Here is a 22349-nt window from a genome sequence, read left to right as displayed (position 1 = left end):
ATTTATCTCCCCCCCCCATTTATCTCCCCCCCCCATTTATCTCCCCCCCCCCATTTATCTCCCCCCCCCAATTTATCCTCCCCCCCATTTATCTCCCCCCCCCATTTATCTCCCCCCCCCATTTATCCTCCCCCCCCCAATTTATCCTCCCCCCCCCCAATTTATCCTCCCCCCCCCAATTTATCCTCCCCCCCCCCCCAATTTATCCTCCCCCCCCCCAATTTATCCTCCCCCCCCCCCAATTTATCCTCCCCCCCCCAATTTATCCTCCCCCCCCAATTTATCCTCCCCCCCCCAATTTATCTCCCCCCCCCAATTTATCTCCCCCCCCCCAATTTATCTCCCCCCCCCCCAATTTATCTCCCCCCCCCCCCAATTTATCTCCCCCCCCCCCAATTTATCTCCCCCCCCCCAATTTATCTCCCCCCCCCCCAATTTATCTCCCCCCCCAATTTATCTCCCCCCAATTTATCCTCCCCCCCCCAATTTATCTCCCCCCCCCCAATTTATCTCCCCCCCCCCCCAATTTATCTCCCCCCCCCCCAATTTATCTCCCCCCCCCCCAATTTATCTCCCCCCCCCCAATTTATCTCCCCCCCCAATTTATCTCCCCCCAATTTATCTACCCCCCCCAATTTATCTCCCCCCCCCAAATTTATCTCCCCCCCCCAATTTATCTCCCCCCCCCCCAATTTATCTCCCCCCCCCCAATTTATCTACCCCCCCAATTTATCTACCCCCCCAATTTATCTCCCCCCCCCCAATTTATCTCCCCCCCCCCAATTTATCTCCCCCCCCAATTTATCTCCCCCCCCCAATTTATCTCCCCCCCCCATTTATCTCCACCCCCCCATTTATCTCCACCCCCCAATTTATTCACCCCCCAGTTTTATTCCCCCCACAATTTCCCCCCAATTTATTCCTCCCCCAATTTTATTCCCCCCCCACAATTCGCGCCCCAATTTATTGCTCCCTCAATTTTATTCCCCCCCGTTTTATCCCCCCATGGGAGAGGCTGCATTCCCTCCTGCTCCCACTCTCCACCTCCTTAATCCCTTCCTGAGGCTGCGTTCCCTCCTGCTCCCACTCTCCACCTCCTTAATCCCTTCCTGAGGCTGCATTCCCTCCTACTCCCACTCTCCACCTCCTTAATCCCTTCCTGAGGCTGCGTTCCCTCCTGCTCCCACTCTCCACCTCCTTAATCCCCTCCTGAGGCTGCGTTCCCTCCTACTCCCACTCTCCACCTCCTTAATCCCTTCCTGAGGCTGCGTTCCCTCCTGCTCCCACTCTCCACCTCCTTAATCCCCTCCTGAGGCTGCGTTCCCTCCTACTCCCACTCTCCACCTCCTTAATCCCCTCCTGAGGCTGCGTTCCCTCCTACTCCCACTCTCCACCTCCTTAATCCCTTCCTGAGGCTGCGTTCCCTCCTGCTCCCACTCTCCATCTTGTTCACTGGAATAACTCACCCAACCCTCGGTGTGAAAATGTCACCGGTCTCCCACTCCCCCCAGAGACACTGAGACTCCTGCCCCCCTCCCAAAAAAACAAAACACAGCCCACCGCTTGAGGGCCCATCAGAATAATGAAACCCCAATCATGACGGACAAAGACACATTGACATTTATTCTGTTTCTCTCAGGTTAGAACTCCTGTCTGAGGATTCCTCGCCGAGGAAAGATTCTCTTTGCGTCGTCCAAGCTTCAAAATCAACTCTCCTCGGGGAGAAAGAGAAAGCTGGAAATTGATTACAGCAAAGCGTTATTGAAATAATAAAGGCACAGCAACATTCTGGGACTGCCCCAATCTGTGTTATATAACCCATTTTATAAACACGCCAGACGATGCACAATTTTGTTGCTTTTAATAAAATATTTTTATTGAAGTACTTGCAAAATTTTTATAGCAATAACAAAAGCAATAATAACATAACCATCAACATGGTAAACTAGACATTTCCCACCCAACCCCTTCTGTATCCCTTAACCATATTGCACCTCGCCTCAGACTCACGCTTCCCCCTCAGACTCCCCCTACCCTCTCCCCCTCAGACTCCCCCTTTCCCCTCGGAATCCCCCTACACTCTCCCCCTCAGACTCCCCCTTCCCCCTCAGACTCCCCTACCCTCTCCCCCTCAGCCTCCCCCTTCCCCCTCAGACTGCCCCTACCCTCTCCCCCTCAGACTCCCCCTACCCTCTCCCCCTTCCCCCTCAGACTGCCCCTACCCTCTTCCCCCTCAGACTCCCCCTTTCCCCTCGGACTCCCCCTACACTCTCCCCCTCAGACTCCCCCTTCCCCCTCAGACTCCCCCTACCCTCTCCCCCTCCCCCTCAGACTCCCCCTACCCTCTCCCCCTCAGACTGCCCCTACCCTCTCCCCCTCAGACTCCCGCTACACTCTTGCACACTCTTTCCCTCACCCTCCCTCCACAACCTTGACAGAGACTATATTAGGAAAATTAAAATCCCAGAGTGTGACCACCCTATTCCTCCTGCAAGTTCCATCTGCTAATTCCTGTTGACTATTTGGGTACAATCCCAATGAGGTCACCATCCCATACTTGGTTCACCCACAAAACATCGCTGGATGATTCCTCGGTTATTTCATCTCTTGACTATTCCCGTGAGGCTCCCCTTGATCAAAGCACTTCCCCTCCTCTCTTTCCTGCACCTCTGTCCCTCCTGAAGCACCTGTACCTATCGAGTCTATTCACCTCCCTGCCGCTGCTGAGGACTGAGACACTTTCAGCCCCTCTGCTTCACAATTACAGCCCTGAGGGAGCACCTGATACCCAATTACAACACTGAGGGAGCAGCCTGTACCCAATTACAACACTGAGGGAGCACCCGACAACCAATTACAACACTGAGGGAGCACCCGACAACCAATTACAACACTGAGAGAGCACCCGACAACCAATTACAGCACTGAGGGAGCACCCGATAACCAATTACAACACTGAGGGATCACACAAAAAACTATTACAACACTGAGGGAGCACCCAACCCAATTCCAACACTGAGGGAGCACCCGATACCCAATTAGAACACTGAGGGAGCACCCGAAAACCAATTACAACACAGAGAGCACCCGATACCCAATTACAACACTGAGGGAGCAGCCGATACCCATTTACAACACTGAGGGAGCACCGAATACCCAATTACAAAACTGAGAGAGCACTCGATAACCAATTACAACACTGAGGGAGCAGCCTGTACCCAATTACAACACTGAGGGAGCACCCGACAACCAATTACAGCACTGAGGGAGCACCCGATAACCAATTACAACACTGAGGGATCACACAAAAAACTATTACAACACTGAGGGAGCACCCGATAACCAATTACAACACTGAGGGAGCACCCGATAGCCAATTACAACACTGAGGGAGCACCCGATACCCAATTACAACACTGAGGGGGCATCCGATAACCAATTACAACACTGACAGAGCACCCGATACCCAATTACAACACTGACAGAGCACCCAATACCCAATTACAACACTGAGGGTGCACCGGATACCCAATTACAACACTGACAGAGCACCCGATAGCCAATTACAACACTGAGGGAGCACCCGATACTCAATTACAACACTGAGGGAGCACCCAAAAACCAATTACAACACTGAGGGGGCACCCGATAACCAATTACAACACTGAGGGGGCATCCGATAACCAATTACAACATTGAGGGAGCACCCGATAACCAATTACAACACTGAGGGGGCACCCGATAACCAATTACAACACTGACGGAGCACCCAAAAACCAATTACAATACTGAGGGAGTACCCGATACCCAATTACAACACTGAGGGAGCACCCGATACCCAATTACAACAGTGAGGGAGCACCCGATAACTAATTACAACACTGAGGGAGCACCCGATACCCAATTACAACACTGAGGGAGCACCCGATACTCAATTACAACACTGAGGGAGCACCCAAAAACCAATTACAACACTGAGGGGGCACCCGATAACCAATTACAACACTGAGGGGGCATCCGATAACCAATTACAACATTGAGGGAGCACCCGATAACCAATTACAACACTGAGGGGGCACCCGATAACCAATTACAACACTGAGAGAGCACTCGATAACCAATTACAACACTGAGGGAGCAGCCTGTACCCAATTACAACACTGAGGGAGCACCCGACAACCAATTACAGCACTGAGGGAGCACCCGATAACCAATTACAACACTGAGGGATCACACAAAAAACTATTACAACACTGAGGGAGCACCCAATACACAATTACAACACTGAGGGAGCACCCAACCCAATTCCAACACCGAGGGAGCACCCGATACCCCAATTACAACACTTGAGGGAGCACCCGAAAACCAATTACAACACTGAGGGAGCAGCCTATACCCAATTACAGCACTGAGGGAGCACCCAATACCCAATTACAACACTGAGGGAGCACCCGATAACCAATTACAACACAGAGAGAGCACCCAATACCCAATTACAACACTAAGGGAACACCCGATACTCAATTACAACACTGACAGAGCACCCGATAACCAATTACAACACTGAGGGAGCACCCGATAGCCAATTACAACACTGAGGGAGCACCCGATACCCAATTACAACACTGAGGGGGCATCCGATAACCAATTACAACACTGACAGAGCACCCGATACCCAATTACAACACTGACAGAGCACCCGATAGCCAATTACAACACTGAGGGAGCACCCGATAGCCAATTACAACACTGAGGGGGCATCCGATACTCAATTACAACACTGACAGAGCACCCGATACCCAATTACAATACTGAGGGAGCACCCAATACCCAATTACAACACTGAGGGTGCACCGGATACCCAATTACAACACTGAGGGAGCACCCGATAGCCAATTACAACACTGAGGGAGCACCCGATACTCAATTACAACACTGAGGGAGCACCCGTAAACCAATTACAACACTGAGGGGGCACCCGATAACCAATTACAACACTGAGGGGGCATCCGATAACCAATTACAACATTGAGGGAGCACCCGATAACCAATTACAACACTGAGGGGGCACCCGATAACCAATTACAACACTGAGGGAGCACCCAAAAACCAATTACAATACTGAGGGAGTACCCGATACCCAATTACAACACTGAGGGAGCACCCGATACCCAATTACAACAGTGAGGGAGCACCCGATCCCCAATTACAACACTGAGGGAGCACCCGATACCCAATTACAACACTGAGGGAGCACCCGATACCCAATTACAACACTGACGGAGCACCCGATACCCAATTACAACACTGACAGAGCACCCGATACCCAATTACAACACTGAGGGAGCACCCGATACACAATTACAATACTGAGGGAGCACCCGATACCCAATTACAACAGTGAGGGAGCACCGGAAAACCAATTACAATACTGAGGGAGCACCCGATACCCAATTACAACACTGAGGGAGCACCCGATACCCAATTACAACACTGACAGAGCACCCGATACCCAATTACAACACTGAGGGGGCATCCGATAACCAATTACAACACTGAGGGAGCACCCGATACCCAATTACAACACTGAGGGAGCACCCGATACCCAATTACAACACTGAGGGAGCACCCAATACCCAATTACAACACTGAGGGAGCACCCGATACCCAATTACAACACTGAGGGAGCACCCGATACCCAATTACAACACTGAGGGAGCACCCGATACCCAATTACAATACTGAGGGAGCACCCGATACCCAATTACAACAGTGAGGGAGCACCGGAAAACCAATTACAATACTGAGGGAGCACCCGATACCCAATTACAACACTGAGGGGACACGCGATACCCAATTACAACACTGAGGGAGCACCTGATACCCAATTACAACACTGAGCGAGCACAATTATTAATTACAGCACTGATGGGGCACCCGCTAACCTATTACAACACCGATGTAGCACCTGCTACTCAATCACTGCACAGCTGGAACATCTTTACATCATTACAACAATGTGGGACAAGAGAATTTTACTGTCAAAAATGTCTCCCGAGCCACTGGCTCCAGTCTTGCTGCTGTTTCCTCATTCAGTATTAATACGGACACTTCCCCTTCCATCAGTCACCTCTCCCTCTCTCCCAAACACTTGGAAGTCTGTATATTCCATGGTACAGTGGCAGTGCACAGTCAGATCCCACAAACACCCGAGAACATTTACCTCTCTCCAAACAAACTACCCCCTCTTACTCCACTTCAATATGTCCCTCATCCTCGCACAGCAGGATCCCCCCCCACACACACACACACTCCAGTGTGGGATCGGCCGGATTTGAAAAAAAAAGAGTTTGAGGTGAGAATAGCCGCAGTTGTTGTGCGAGGAATGTGGGGCGGGGTCTAGGGGGCAAGAACCCTCCCATCCGTGGGCAGGGTGGGTACAGTGGGATATGGGCCAAATGCGGGCAAGTGGGACTAGCTTAGTGATAGAAACTGGGCGGCACGGACAAGCTGGGCCGAGGGGACCGTTTCCATGCTGTAAACATCTTTCACTCTATGACTGGCCTCCAGTCACACAAACAGCCTTCTCCCACCGCCCTCTGTCTCCTATCACTAACTCAGTTCTGCTTCCAAGTTACCCCATCTCCCATGTGCATTTGACTTCTTTGTCAGTCTCCCATGTGGGGCCTTGTCAGAGGCTTGGCTGCAATCCAGATAAACTACATCAACTGCACCACCCTCATCTGGTCACCTCCTCCAATAATTCAGTCCCATTTGTTCAGCACGGCCTCCCTCTGCCACGCTGACTATTCCTGATCAAAGCTCGCCTCTCCCAAGTGGAGATTGATTCTCCAGCCCCACCGCTCCACGTCAATATTTCCCTCTGCCTCACACAGAAAGATCCCACACTGTAGACCGTCAGATCCTGTGTCTTTATCCCCTCCCCCTCCCTTGACCCACCAACCAATGTCCACCTCTGCTTTGCTGTCTCTGGATACCCCTCCCACGCCATCGCCTCACTGGCTCTCTTTCACCCACACAGCCTCCAACATTCCCCACCCCCCCCCAGTGTGGACACTGTCGCCGTGCGAGGAATATGGGGTGGGTTGTGTGGGCACAAGGAGGGGAGGGGGAGGAGGAAGCTGGACCCTGACTCTACCCCCCAGCCACGACTCTTGTCTCTCTCTCCGCTCCCTCTGGCTTTGCACTCTCCCCTATCTCCATCCTAATTGCACAATCGGATCCAATCACCCCTCCAGTCAGTGTACATGAGCAATGAAGGCAATTCTACACAGCAAGATCCCACTGGCAGTACCACGATGGTGCAGGACACCCCTCCCACACTCTCTGTCTCTCTCCCCCACCCCTCCAGATCCCCTTCACATCCCTAGCCTTCAACTTCCACACTTACCTCTGCCTCCATCTCTCTCTTTCTCTCTCATTTCATTTCTCTCCCTCCCTCTCTCTCATTTCATTTCTCTCTCTCCCTCTCTCTCATTTCATTGCTCTCTCTCTCTATCCCTCTCTGAGCCGGATCTCCACAGAATCAGACCGTACAGAACTGGCCCTTCCACCCACCAAGCCTGGAGAGCCAAGTGTAAATACTCTAATCTGCTCCAATCCCTCTGCCCAGCACTAGGCCCAGAGCCTTGAGTGTTACCACACGTTGGGTGTCGCAACCGCCCAATTCTCCCCAACAGAGAGAAATCTGGAAGGGCAGAGAGACAAGAACATTCTACACTCAGAAACTCAGTAAAGTGAATTGAAATGGTCCCTGGCCTTTCACATGTAAATGTGACATTACTGACACCAAGACATAGGCCCTGTTCTGATTGGCAATTTAAGCCCCCTTCCAGTCACAGCCTTTTACATTCCAGGCCCTTGTCAGCGCTCGATCGAAATGTCCTTCGAAATGTTCATGTCTTATCATTCTGAATAAAGTCCCGCCACACGGGACATGTGTCAGTGTTTAACATTCCACAATCACATCCCAAACCCTCTCCAGTCAATGAATCGATTACAGTCGCAATGAAGGCAGTTCCGCACAGCAAGATCCCAGTAACAGTCCCACGGCAGCGGTGGACACCTGTAGAAGCCAGGTATTTCGAATGCAACTAGTATAGGTAAAAGATAGCTGTTTAAGCATAAATATTGAGCCCTAGTTTTAAACACCCATTTATACAGCATAATTCACTTTTACTGAGGTCCGTTGTTCTGGCAAATGCATATTTTCAAAGTCAGTGTGACATTAAAACAGCACAGTTGCAAGACAATTTGACACTGCTTGTGCTAATTGTCAAGGACAAGGACTGAATACCACAGCAACATGAAGGCACCATTGTTCAGAATGCAGATAACAGCTAGTCTAAAACCAGTCTATTGCTGGTAAAGATTAGCAGAATATCACATTCCATAACATGTAGACATGAAACAATTAAAAAGCTGATGTTGCACATTGAAGATGGACGGCTTGCCATCAAATCAAATGTGTTTGAGTCTAACCCAAACCAATTCGGATTATATTGGGGTGTGATTAGATGACTTAAGACAGATATGAAAGTGTATAACTGAAAAGTTTCCGCCCGCCATTTTAGTGTTGTCTTTAGTGTGTTGTCTTTTGGTGTTGTCTGTCCTTAATTTCTGTCTTTGATTCTGTCAGAGGTGTCTTTGTGTGTTGTCTTTTAGTGTTGTCTGTCCTTAATTTCTGTCTTTGATTCTGTCAGTGTGTCTTTCTGTTAGTTTAGTCAGTTTTGTCCTTAATAGTCTCTGTTTGAGATGTCTTTTGGGGGTTCTGTCAGTCTGTGTCAGTGATGGAGTGCACTTTTGACTTTGAGTTTGAGTTTAGCTGAAGATTAGCTCTCTCTCTCTTTTCATGTTCCATTGCCAGACTTTGACCGTTTAAAAGTTACTTTCGAGCTGTCTGTCTAAGCAAAGAAAGATAATGTCTGTAATTCTCTGAAAGCTTCGAATTGTCTACGAATTGCCATTTAAATGACTTTCAAATTGTAATCAAGCGACTACAAATAAAACAATTCTTTTTGGCACCTGAGAAATTCCTTACCTGAAGTTTCTGCTGAGCCCCAGTATTCGCAAAGTGCTACTGGTAACCGAATGGCAGAAATGATCTAAATTCCTTCAACTTTACACAGTCGAATAATACTAGGAATCGAACAACTTGGCATAGTCCAAAAATATTACAAATCTTACAACTTGTCGTATTGTGCCAGGACTTTGATTCATCAACTAAGCTTCCCCCAAACTTGACGTAGTTCGACAAGTTAAGATCCTATCAATTATAGATTCCTACAACACCCCCACCCTGACACTCTGTCTCTTTCCACTACCCTTCCTGAGCCCCTCACACCCCCATTCCCAGCCCCTCCCTGTTCAGCTGCCCTTCCCTCCCCCCATTTCCCCATCTCTCTCTCTCTGTGTCTGCCTCTCCCTCTCCCAGCCTCCCTCTTTCCCTCAATCTTTTACATTTACAGTCAGCTCGCGGGTGTTTGTAAGTAATAGGGAGCCAGACCAGGCGAGTACACAGCACAATTCCACACACACACACAACCTGCTCACAGACAGGGGAACAATTTAAACACTGAAACCAGGAGCAGGCCATTCGGCCCTTCCAACCTGCTCTGCCATTCATTATCACGGCTGACCATGCAACTCAGCAACCTGTTCCCCCCCCCGCATCCTCTGATCCTCCCCAGAGCTGTATCCTTCTTTAAAACAAGCTGGACAGCAACATTATCCAGGGTGGATCTTTATCAACACAAAATTCACAGGTGGGCCAAAATGTGGACAGGCAGACAGAGAGAGACAGAGAGAGAAATCCAGTCAACACCTCAATAAACTCAAAATGCTTCCTGCACATCACACTGAATCCCTCAATTCATCCCCGTGTGGGGAAAACTGGCAGCAGAATTGTCCAGGAATAAAACTTCACCTTAAACAACTTTCAATTCCCGTCCCTCTCCCACCAGCTTCACAAGTGGGGGATGGATTTAAAACCCAGCGGCTGCTTCTTTCGGGAGTCACTTTCCGGGTCATCTCTGCCCAGCAAGACTCCAAGGCACCGTTACCAATCTCCGTCCCCTTCTCTCTCTCCTTCCCCCTTCACCGCATTCTCTCTCTCCCTCCCCCTTCACTGCATTCTCTCTCTCCTTTTGCTTTCTCTATCTCCTTTTCCTTTCTCTCTCTCCTTTCCCATTCTCTCTCTCATTTTCCTTTCTCTCTCTCCTTTCCCATTCTCTCTCTATCCTTTCACCCTTCTCTCTCTCCCCCCCCCCTTTACTGTATTCTCTCTCTCCTTTTCCTTTCTCTCTCTCTCCTTTCCCATTCTCTCTCTCTCTCCTTTCCCATTCTCTCTCTCCTTTCCCATTCTCTCTCTCCTTTCCCATTCTCTCTCTCTCTCCTTTCCCATTCTCTCTCTCTCTCTCTCTCCTTTCCCATTCTCTCTCTCCTTTCCCATTCTCTCTCTCTCCTTTCACATTCTCTCTCTCCTTTCCCATTCTCTCTCTCCTTTCCCATTCTCTCTCTCTCTCTCTCTCTCTCCTTTCCCATTCTCTCTCTCCTCTCCCATTCTCTCTCTCTCTCTTTCCTTTCCCATTCTCTCTCTCCTTTCCCATTCTCTCGCTCCTTTCCCATTCTCTCTCTCTCCTTTCCCATTCTCTCTCTCTCTCCTTTTCCATTCTCTCCTTTCCCATTCTCTCTCTCTCTCTCCTTTCCCACTCTCTCTCCTTTCCCATTCTCTCTCTCCTTTCCCATTCTCTCTCTCTCTCTCTCTCCTTTCCCATTCTCTCTCTCTCTCTCCTTTCCCATTCTCTCTATCTCCTTTCCCATTCTCTCTCTCTCCTTTCCCATTCTCTCTCTCTCCTTTCCCATTCTCTCTCTCTCCTTTCCCATTAATTCCAGTAAAACACGGGCACTGTGCGATTGGTAAATTAAGCCAGGCCCCAATCGCAGCCTTTCCCGTTCCAGGCCCTTTGAGAGAGCTGGATTGAAATGTCCTCGGAAAATCTCCTGTCTTCCCATTTGGAATAAGTGTCCCACCACACTGGACGTGTTTAATATTTATGATTACAGAACTAAAACCCAAAACCTTACCCCCCCCCACGGCCAGTCAATGTACTAATGACTAAAGTTACAATGTAGACCAGTCTGCATAGCAGGATCCCACGGGCAGCCCCACAACGGAGGAGGACTCAACCGCTCCCAAGATGCAGCATTGATTTCCCCCACTGAGTCCCCAACGTTCCCCCCCCTCCCAGTTTCGTTCTCCCTCACCCTGTTTCTCCCCCCGCCCTTTCCCTCCGTCTAGTTAGGTTTACAGTGTGGACACCATGGTGGGGTGAGGAATATGGGGTGGGGAGGTGGGGGTCTGAGCCCTGGCTGCGCAGCAGAGACCCCCACCCAAAAATCTCTTATAGATTTCATAGATTTTACAGTGCAGAAGGAGGCCATTCGGCCCATCGAGTCTGCACCGGCTCTTGGAAAGAGCACCCTACCCAAGGTCAACACCTTACCATAACCCAGTAACCCCACCCAACACTAAGGGAAATTTTGGACACTAAGGGCAATTTATCATAGCCAATCCACCTAACCTGCACATCTTTGGACTGTGGGAGGAAACCGGAGCACCCGGAGGAAACCCACGCACACACGGGGAGGATGTGCAGACTCCGCACAGACAGTGACCCAAGCCGGAATCGAACCTGGGGCCCTGGAGCTGTGAAGAGATTGTGCTATCCACAATGCTACCGTGCTGTCCTTTCCCTCTCCCTGCCCCTCTGACATCCCCATCTCTCTCTCTGCCTCTGTCTCTCTCTCTCTGTCTCTCTCTCTCTGACTCTCTCTCTCTCTGTCTCTCTCTCTCTGACTCTCTCTCTCTCTGTCTCTCTCTCTGACTCTCTCTCTGCCTCTCTAACTCTCTCGCAGTCTCTCTCTCTGCCTCTCTCTCTCTGTCTCTCACTCTCTGTCTCTCTCTCTCTCTGTCTCACTCTCTCTGTCTCTCTCTGACTCTCTCTCTCTCTATCTCTCTCTCTCTCTCCGTCTCTCTCTCTCTGACTCTCTCTCTGTCTCTCTCTCTGTCTCTCTCACTGCCTCTCTCTCTGTCTCTCTCTCTCTCTGTCTCTCTCTCCCTGTCTCTCTCTGTCTCTGTCTCTCTCTGTCTCTCTCTGACTCTCTCTCTGCCTCTCTCTCTCTCTCTCCCTCTCTCTCTCTGTCTCTCTCTCTCTCTCTGTCTCTCTCTCCCTGTCTCTCTCCTCTGACTCTCTCTCTCTGTCTCTCTCTCTGACTCTCTCTCTGACTCTCTCTCTCTGTCTCTCTCTCTCTCTCCCTGCCTCCCTCTCTCTGTCTCTCTCTGACTCGCTCTCTCTGTCTCTCTCTCTCTCTGTCTCTCTCTCTGACTCTCTCTCTGTCTCTCTCTCTGTCTCTCTCTCTGACTCTCTGTCTATCTCTCTGTCTCTCTCTCTCTGCCTCTCTCTCTGTCTATCTCTCTGTCTCTCTCTCTCTGTCTCTCTCTCTGACTCTCTCTGTCTATCTCTCTGTCTCTCTCTCTCTGTCTCTCTCTCTGTCTCTCTCTCTCTCCCTGTCTCTCTCTCTGACTCTCTCTCTCTGTCTATCTCTCTGTAACTCTCTCTCTCTCTGTCTCTCTCTCTGCCTCTCTCTCTGTCTATCTCTCTCTCTGTCTCTCTCTCTGACTCTTTCACTCCCTCTCTCCCTCTCTGTCTCTCCCTCTGTCTGTCTCTCTCTCTCTGTGTTTCTCTCTGTCTCCCTCTGACTCTCTCACTCTCTGTCTCTCCCTCTGTCTCTCTCTCTATCTCTCTCTGACTATCTCTCTCTGACTCTCTCTCTCTCTCTGTCTCTCTCTCTCTGTCTCTCTCTCTGTCTCTCTCTCTCTGTCTCTCTCTCTGTCTCTCTCACTCTCTCTCTGACTCTCTCTCTCGGTCTCTCTCTGCCTCTCTCTCTCTCTTGTCTCTCTCTCTGACTCTCTCTCTCTCGGTCTCTCTCTGACTCTCTCTCTCTCTGTCTCTCCCTCTCTCTCTCTCGCTCTCTCTGTTTTTCTCTGTCTCTCTCTGACTCTCTCTCTCTGACTCTCTCTCTCGCTCTCTCTCTGTCTCTCTCTGACTCTCTCTATCTCTCTCTGAGTCTCTCCCTGTCTCTCTCTGACTCTCTCCCTGTCTCTCTCTCTCTCTCTGTCTCTCTCTGACTCTCTCTATCAGGCAGGCAGTCAGAGAGAGGTAGAGACAGACCGACAGGGGGAGAGAGAGAGAGAGACAGAGACAGGCAGTCAGAGAGAGGTAGAGACAGACCGACAGGGGGAGAGAGAGAGAGACAGAGTCAGGCAGTCAGAGAGAGGTAGAGACAGACCGACAGGGGGAGAGAGAGAGAGACAGAGTCAGGCAGTCAGAGAGAGGTAGAGACAGACCGACAGGAGGAGAGGGAGAGACAAACAGAGTCAGGCAGTCAGAGAGAGGTAGAGACAGACCGACAGGGGGAGAGAGAGAGACAGACAGAGACAGGCAGTCAGAGAGAGGTAGAGACAGACCGACAGGGGGAGAGAGAGAGACAGACAGAGACAGGCAGTCAGAGAGAGGTAGAGACAGACCGACAGGAGGAGAGGGAGAGACAGACAGAGTCAGGCAGTCAGAGAGGTATTGACAGAACGAGAAAATGACGCAGACACAGAGTGACTGAGAGAGAGAGACAGCCACAGGGACAAATGCAAGGTCATCACGTCACTGCCCTCTTTCCACTGGGGAAATCAGCTGTCCATTCCTTTCGGAGACTTTTTATAATCGCCCCCCAGAATTTATTTCTATTCCCAAATCAGGGAATCCCCACAGGGTGTGACAGAGCCCCCCCCCATCCCCACCCCCATGTCTCCTGTTTCCCTCACTCTCCCCTTTCTCTCTCTTCAACAATTTCTCTCATTCTGGGTGAATGATGGAGGCTGAGAGGGAGAGAGACTGAGAGGGAGAGAGAGGCTGAGAGGGTGAGAGACTGAGAGGGAGAGAGAGACTGAGAGGGAGAGAGAGACTGAGAGGGAGAGAGACTGAGAGGGAGAGAGAGACTGAGAGGGAGAGAGACTGAGAGGGAGAGAGAGACAGAGAGGGAGAGAGACTGAGAGGGAGAGAGAGACTGAGAGGGAGAGAGAGACTGAGAGGGAGAGAGACTGAGAGGGAGAGAGACAGAGAGGGAGAGAGACTGAGGGAGAGAGGCTGAGAGGGGGAGAGAGGCTGAGAGGGTGAGAGAGACTGAGAGGGAGAGAGAGACTGAGAGGGAGAGAGCGACTGAGAGGGAGAGAGGCTGAGAGAGACTGAGAGGGAGAAAGAGACTGAGAGGGAGAGAGAGACTGAGAGGGAGAGAGACTGAGAGGGTGAGAGACTGGGAGAGAGAGACTGAGAGGGTGAGAGAGGCTGAGAGGGCGAGAGAGACTGAGAGGGAGAGAGGCTGAGAGGGAGAGAGAGACTGAGAGAGAGAGATAAGCTGAGAGGGAGAGAGACTGAGAGGGTGAGAGAGGCTGAGAGGGCGAGAGACTGAGAGGGTGAGACTGAGAGGGTGAGAGACTGAGAGGGAGAGAGAGAGAGGGAGAGAGAGACTGAGAGGGAGAGACTGAGAGGGTGAGAGAGACTGAGAGAGAGAGACTGAGAGGGAGAGAGAGACTGAGAGGGAGAGAGAGACTGAGAGGGAGAGAGACTGAGAGGGAGAGACTGAGAGGGTGAGAGACTGAGGGAGAGGGAGAGACTGAGAGGGAGAGATTGAGAGGGTGAGAGATTGAGAGGGAGGGAGAGATTGAGAGGGGGAGAGACTGAGAGGGAGAGAGAGAGACTGAGAGGGAGAGAGACTGAGAGCGTGAGAGATTGAGAGGGAGGGAGAGGCTGAGAAGGGGAGAGACTGAGAGGGGGAGAGAGAGGGAGAGACTGAGAGGGAGGGAAAGACTGAGAGGGTGAGAGACTGAGAGGGAGAGAGACTGAGAGGGAGAGAGGCTGAGAGGGAGAGAGGCTGAGAGGGTGAGAGACTGAGAGGGTGAGAGACTGAGAGGGAGAGAGAGACTGAGAGGGAGAGAGAGGCTGAGAGGGAGAGAGACTGAGAGGGTGAGAGACTGGGAGAGAGAGACTGAGAGGGTGAGAGAGGCTGAGAGGGCGAGAGAGACTGAGGGAGAGAGCCTGAGAGGGAGAGAGAGACTGAGAGGGAGAGAGAAGCTGAGAGGGAGAGAGACTGAGAGGGAAAGAGAGGCTGAGAGGGAGAGTGAGGCTGAGAGGGTGAGGGAGACTGAGAGGGAGAGAGAGACTGAGAGGGAGAGAGACTGAGAGGGTGAGACTGAGAGGGAGAGAGGGACTGAGAGGGAGAGAGATTGAGAGGAAGAGAGAGGTTGAGAGGGAGAGAGGCTGAGAGGGAGAGAGAGGCTGAGAGGGAGAGAGAGGCTGAGAGGGAGAGAGGCTGAGAGGGAGATAGGCTGAGAGGGAGAGAGAGACATAGAGGGAGAGAGAGGCTGAGAGGGATAGAGGCTGAGAGGGAGAGAGAGACTGAGAGGGCAAGAGATTGGCCTCTCTCTGCGTCGTCCAAGCTTCAAAATCAACTCTCCTCGGGGAGAAAGAGAAAGCTGGAAATTGATTACCGCAATGAGGGAGAGAGACTGAGAGGGTGAGAGAGGCTGAGGGGGAGAGAGACTGAGAGGGTGAGAGAGGCTGAGGGGGAGAGAGACTGAGAGGGAGGGAGACTGAGAGGGAGAGAGACTGAGAGGGAGAGAGACTGAGAGGGAGAGAGAGACTGAGAGGGTGAGAGACTGAGAGGGAGAGACTGAGAGGGTGAGAGAGGCTGAGAGGGAGAGAGAGGCTGAGAGGGAGAGAGGCTGAGAGGGAGAGAGACTGATAGGGAGAGACTGAGAGGGTGAGAGACTGAGAGGGAGAGAGACTGAGAGGGTGAGAGAGGCTGAGAGGGAGAGAGACTGAGAGGGAGAGAGACTGAGAGGGTGAGAGAGGCTGAGAGGGTGAGGGACTGAGAGGGAGAGAGACTGAGAGGGTGTGAGGCTGAGAGGGAGAGAGAGGCTGAGGGGGAGAGAGACTGAGAGGGAGGGAGACTGAGAGGGAGAGAGAGGCTGAGAGGGAGAGAGGCTGAGAGGGAGAGAGACTGATAGGGAGAGACTGAGAGGGTGAGAGAGGCTGAGAGGGAGAGAGACTGAGAGGGAGAGAGACTGAGAGGGTGAGAGAGGCTGAGAGGGTGAGGGACTGAGAGGGAGAGAGAGGCTGAGAGGGAGAGAGGGTGAGAGGGAGAGAGGGTGTGAGGCTGAGAGGGAGAGAGACTGAGAGGGAGAGAGACTGAGAGGGTGAGAGAGACTGAGAGGGTGAGAGAGGCTGAGAGGGAGAGAGACTGAGAGGGAGAGAGACTGAGAGGGAGAGAGAGAGGGAGAGACTGAGAGGGAGGGAGAGAGGGAGAGACTGAGAGGGAGGGAAAGACTGAGAGGGTGAGAGACTGAGAGGGAGAGAGACTGAGAGGGAGAGAGACTGAGAGGGAGAGAGAGACTGAGAGGGAGAGAGAGGCTGAGAGGGAGAGAGACTGAGAGGGTGAGAGAGACTGAGAGGGAGAGAGAGGCTGAGAGTGTGAGAGAGACTGAGAGGGTGAGAGACTGAGAGGGATGGAGAGACTGAGATGGTCACACACAGGAATCGAACAATCACTACCACAGCAAACTGAATTCAAATGGCCCCCTGTCAATTTCATTTCACCCTCACATTTAAATCTCGGCCTAAAACACAGGCTTTATTCCAGAATTATCCCCGCTTCATGTTAAGGGACTATAATTCGAGATTACTTTACAGTCGATGGATTCATTATTAAAGTGACCCCACTGTTGTTTCATTTCCGGAATTCTGCAGGCAACTTGTGCACGGGGAGATCCCCAAAATGGTGACACTTTCCAAATTGAGTTCCGAGTTTCTGATGGTGGATTTCTCTCTCAGCGGCTATGAGATCTGGCTGAATATCCCGTCAGTGCAGCAGGAAGGGTTCATTAACTCCCTCGTTCGCAACCACTCAAGTTTCAAACTTTAACATTCGAGACCTTCAAACCCACTTTGCAGTCTGTGAGCTATTTCATTGTTTTTTTTAAAGAAGTAGGGACTGTAGATTTATTTATTTATTTTTATAAATTTAGAGTGCCCAATTCATTTTTTCCAATTCAGGGACAATTCCGTGTGGCCAGTCCCCCGAGCCTGCACATCTTTGGGTTGTGGGGGCGAAACCCACGCAAACACTGGGAGAGCTATTTTATTGTAAGAGTTGTGGTCACTGTTGCTGAGTGAACAGCAAGATCCCACAGCGGCAGCTATCTGGACCTAACCGATGGGACACTGTCCTTCCTCCCTCCCCCCCTCACTCCTGCTGGGTGCCCCATTCCCCACTGCACCTAACAACCCCACCCCCACCGCCGTGTCATGTGTGGATTGGAACATCCCTGGAGAAGTCCCTTCAGTTTCTGAAAGAATTAAACTGCCTCTTAAAATGAAGAAAAACCTTTCTAAAATGAAATCCATTGGCACACAGAAAGATCCCAGAAGGTGCAGTCGGCAGTGTTGAGTGTCGTTTACATTTGCTACCAGGTTGCAGAGAGTGGCTGAAACCGTGAAATCCCCCCCCCCCCCCCCGCCCCCTACCCCCTACCCCACCACAAATACCCGGGGCGCTCAGAATTAATATAACCCCTGTTATTTTGGAACAAAATTAGACAGCTTCATATTCCAGATTTGTATTTTACTCTTTGCCGCCCACCAAAGGGTTAATGTGTTTGTGTCTGAGTGCAAGGCCGGGGCAGCAATAAAGAGACAACTCACGTGAGTGCGGCCTGTGGAGTAGGCCTCAGTCCATCCACTTGTCCTCTGGAGAATAGCCTTTGTCCAAACATTCCTGGTCGCATTGCAGTCTTCAAAGTTCAAATTCCTGGGAAAAAGAGGGAGAAAATTAACTAAAACGCAGGAAAATGTTTAAACTTGTAGCACAGCAAGAGGCCAAGATTCCCCCTCTCAGTTACACACACTCTCAGCAACATCCACCTGCAATAATCTCAGTTATAAACCACAGAATAAAAATGATTGAGAGATAGTTCCCGCTTCCCTTGTGTTTCTCTTTCTCTCTCTCTCTCGCTATCTCATTCGGTCTCTCTATCCCTCTCATTCATATTTCTGTCTCCCTCGTTATCCCTCATCACCCTCCCAGCATTTATTTCTATTTATTTCCCTAATCAGGGTATCCCCAGAAAGATGTGATGAGACTCCCCATTGCAGTTTGTGGGGTGGTTTTCTTCGATTAAAGGTTTAAAGAGACACTAAAAAGCTGGAGAGAAATGGACAGATAGAGGCAGAAAGCAGGGGAGACAGAGAGAGAGAGAGAGGCAAGAATGGAAAGAAGACAGAAAGGGAGAGAAAGCCTCTCTTTTTCACGACCTCCCTCTCCCTCCACCCTCTCTTTCTTTCTCCTCTCCCTCTCTCTAATCTCCATTACCCCCCAGCCCCACACTCTTTCTGTACTCTCTCTCTCTTTCTCACTCTCATTCTAATAGTTGGGAAGGAGAAAGAAAGAGAGACAGGGTCACACACAGGAATCCAACATTCATAACCACAGCAAACTGAATTCAAATGACCTCCTGCAAATTTAATTTCACCCTCATACTTTACCAGGATGTTGCCTGGAATGGAGAGTAGGTCTTACGAGGAAAGGTTGAGGGTGCTAGGCCTTTTCTCATTAGAACGGAGAAGGATGAGGGGCGACTTGGTAGAGGTTTATAAGATGATCAGGGGAATAGATAAGAGTAGACAGTCAGAGACTTTTCCCCCGGGTGGAACAAACCATTACAAGGGGACATAAATTTAAGGTGAAAGGTGGAAGATATAGGAGGGATGTCAGAGGTAGGTTCTTTACCCAGAGAGTAGTGGGGGCATGGAATGCACTGCCTGTGGAAGTAGTTGAATCGGAAACATTCGGGACCTTCAAGCAGCTATTGGATAGTTACATGGATTACGGTTAAATGATATAGTGTAGATTTATTTGTTCTTAAGGGCAGCACGGTAGCATTGTGGATAGCACAATTGCTTCACAGCTCCAGGGTCCCAGGTTCGATTCCGGCTTGGATCACTGTCTGTGCGGAGTCTGCACGTCCTCCCCTTGTCTGCGTGGGTTTCCTCCGGGTGCTCCGGTTTCCTCCCACAGTCCAAAGATGTGCAGGTTAGGTGGATTGGCCATGAAAAATTGCCCTTAGTGTCCAAAATTGCCCTTTGTGTTGGGTGGAGGTGTTGACCTTGGGTAGGGTGCTCTTTCCAAGAGCCGGTGCAGACTCAAAGGGCCGAATGGCCTCCTTCTGCACTGTAAATTCAATGATAATCTATGATTAATCTAGGACAAAGGTTCGGCACAACATCGTGGGCCGAAGGGCCTGTTCTGTGCTGTATTTTCTAAAAAAAAAACTTGTGTCTCGGCCTAAAACACAGGCTTCATTCCAGAATTATACCCGCTTCAAGTTAAGGGACTTTAATTCCGGGCAATCGAGATTACTTTACAGTCAATGGATTCATTTTAAAAGTGACCCCACTATCGTTAATTTTGTGAATTCTGCAGGCAACCTGTGCACAGGGAGAGCCCAACAAATGATGACCACTTTCAAAATTGAGTTCAGAGTTTCTGATCTGAGATTTCTCTCGCTCTCTCTACCAGATTTCAGAGATTGGCTGAAACAGTGAAATTACCCCCCCCCCCCCCCCCCCCCAGCACCCCCAACCCCCACCCCTGGCAACCCCCCCCCCCCCCCCCCCCGCCACCCCTGGGATGCTCAGAATTAATATATCCCCTGTCATTTTGGAACAAAATTAGACAGCTTCATATTCCAGATTTGTATTTTACTCTTTGCCGCCCACCAAAGGTTTAATGTGTTTGTGTCTTTGTGCAAGCCCGGGGAGGCAATAAAGAGACAACTCACGTGAGTGCGGCCTGTGGAGTAGGCCTCAGTCCATCCACTTGTCCTTTGGAGAATAGCCTTTGTCCAAAGATTCCTGCTCACATTACAGTCTTTCAAAATTCAAATTCCTGGGAAAAAGAGAGAGAAAATTAACTAAACCACTGGAAAAGATTGAAACTATTTAATACAGCGAGAGCCCAGGGTCCCCTTTTCAGTTTTACAACTCCTCAGCAACATCCGAATACAAATAAGTCACAGCTTTCAACCAGAGGTTAAAAAAGATTGAGAGACAATTAATACTCAAAATCTTTTTATTATCACAATTAGGCTTACATTAATACTGCAATGAAGTTACTGTGAAAATCCCCTTCTCTTGTGTTTCTCGCTGTCTCTCTATCCCTCTTATACATATTTCTGTCTCCCTCCCTCCCTCACTCTTTTTGATCCCTCCAATATTAAAATTAAACCTCAGTCAGGGTAATAACCCGGGTGAAGCCTGCGGAACAGGCCTCAGCCAGCGCTCCCTCGGGAAGAATTCACACTCCCTCGTCCTCCTCACAGGATTCCCGACCTCCTTCCAGTTTTCCAAATAAAAATGCCTCTGGAGAAAAAAAGGAGATAAAATTGGTTATAAAGACAATAACAGGGACATTTAAAAAAAATATACAAAACAGCACAACAGGAGTCCAACATTTCTAATCTCGAGCCAATCAGCAACATGTCAAAACCCAAAATGCACAGCTCAAAACAGAGAGATTGACACACCCAGCGACACACACACACACACACACACAGAAGAGAGGGGTAATGTTTTCAGTGTCGTGGGTTTTTGGTTTGTGAACTGAAGTCCCTCAGACACAGATATATCCTCAGTGAGCTGTGAGCAGACTCCACCCCTAGTCTCTGCCATGTGTGGAATGTCTGTCTCAGAGGACAGCTCTCTATTGACATGTAAATGGGTGACAAGAGATGCTGATCTCCTTGCTGCTCAGCCCCACACACACAGAATGTGACTTCAGCTAAACCTTGGCCTTCCCCACACCAGTGTTGTTCACTGAGCAGGCCGGAAAAAATTGGATTAAATGTAATTATTAGACAGGGACGTTCTTATTTTTTCTACCCAAGTGCAAAACCTCACATTTATCCATGTTATACTGCATCTGCCACATCTCTCTCTCACTCACTCCCCTCCCAATAGGATTGAATCATAATTTAAAATAGAATTGGGAAATGATTAGAAACAGTTTGGACTAGAGATCTCTTCAGTGACCTGTGTGCAGTCCCCACCCCCGACTTTCTGTCAGGAATGTCCCCCTCGGTGTGTTTCCTGTGTCTGCAAAGGTAACACTTGTCCTGTCTATGGTTATGTTAATTCAGCAGACAGCTAGACAGATTCACAATGTCCTGTCTTTATTTCTGTCTTTGTTTGACATTTGTTCCCTCTGAATTTCTGACATGTTGGGAATGACCATTCGTCTGTCGCCTCAGGAAGGCTTTCCATAGAATGGGTAAAAACCAGCAAGAAATCACAGAATGTGAGTTAAACACAACTTCATTCCTGCTTCCATTTAGAGAGAAGATTCCTGGCCAGACAAACAAAGCTCATTGCAAAGTTTCACTTCATATTTTACTTGTTGTTCACGGACAGATTTTTCACTGAAATCTTCTGATGTTAATTCCTGAGATTAGAATTAATAAAGAAACAATTTGGATTGAATGAAAACGGTCAGTTTGATAACCCTAATGCCCTGACTGCCTCACGTCCTGGCACCCACACACCATCACACCCTCATGTCCCCTATTCCTTACATCCTGACCCACTCCCGTCCCCGAAACCTCAGACCCTGACCCGCTGTATACCTCTTTCTCTGTGTGTGTCCATCACTCTCTCCGTGTGCCCACCTCTCTCTGTTCCTCTCTCCCTCTGTGTACCTGTTGCTCTCAAAGTGTCCTCTCACTCTATCCCTCTCTTTCACTGTCTACCTATTTCTCTCTGTGTCACTCTCTCTGTCGCCCTCTCCCAAAAAGTTCCCCCCTCTCTCTGTCCCCCTCTCTCCCTGTCCCTCCATCTCTACCCCTCTCTCTCTTTGTCCCACTCTCGCTCACTGTGTACATCTCTCTCACTTTCTATCACTCTATCTCTCTCTCTCCTTCTCTCGCTGTGTCTCTCGCTCTCGCTGTGTCCCTCGCTCTTGCTGTGTCGTCGCTCTCGCTGTGTCCCTCGCTCTCGCTGTGTCCCTCGGTCTCGCTGTCTCCCTCGCTCTAGCTGTGTCCCTCGCTCTCTGTGTACCCCTCATTCTCTGTGTACCCCTCACTCTCTCTGCGTCCCTCGCTCTCTGTGCATCCCTCGCTCTCTGTGCGTCCCTCGATCTCTGTGTGTCCCTCGCTCTCTGTGTGTCCC

General features: G+C 50.1%; 2 long non-coding RNA genes across 3 annotated transcripts in view; one reads left to right on the top strand and one right to left on the bottom strand.

The window, feature by feature from the left end:
• Window positions 1-1882, top strand: part of LOC140399594 (uncharacterized) — a 4376-nt gene extending 2494 nt beyond the window's left edge. Inside the window, exon 2 of the long non-coding RNA XR_011937746.1 lies at window positions 1640-1882. This is a non-coding gene — a long non-coding RNA (uncharacterized lncRNA). The remainder of the gene's footprint in view (window positions 1-1639) is intronic.
• Window positions 1-20632, bottom strand: part of LOC140399596 (uncharacterized) — a 35102-nt gene extending 14470 nt beyond the window's left edge. Inside the window, exons 1-4 of one of the 2 annotated variants that reach the window (XR_011937748.1) lie at window positions 20416-20630; window positions 19970-20076; window positions 17835-17940; window positions 15558-15607 (exon numbers count right to left, since the gene is read on the bottom strand). This is a non-coding gene — a long non-coding RNA (uncharacterized lncRNA). Of the gene's footprint in view, window positions 1-15557; window positions 15608-17834; window positions 17941-19969; window positions 20077-20415 lie in introns of those variants that run through there. The other variant, XR_011937749.1, reaches the window with a different exon arrangement.
• Window positions 20633-22349: the final 1717 nt, after the last annotated feature.

Source organism: Scyliorhinus torazame, chromosome 23 (assembly GCF_047496885.1).
Source record: "Scyliorhinus torazame isolate Kashiwa2021f chromosome 23, sScyTor2.1, whole genome shotgun sequence".
Classification (NCBI taxonomy): Eukaryota; Metazoa; Chordata; class Chondrichthyes; order Carcharhiniformes; family Scyliorhinidae; genus Scyliorhinus; species Scyliorhinus torazame.
Note: the sequence above shows the minus strand (reverse complement) of the source record. Positions and strands in the feature narration are given on the sequence as shown.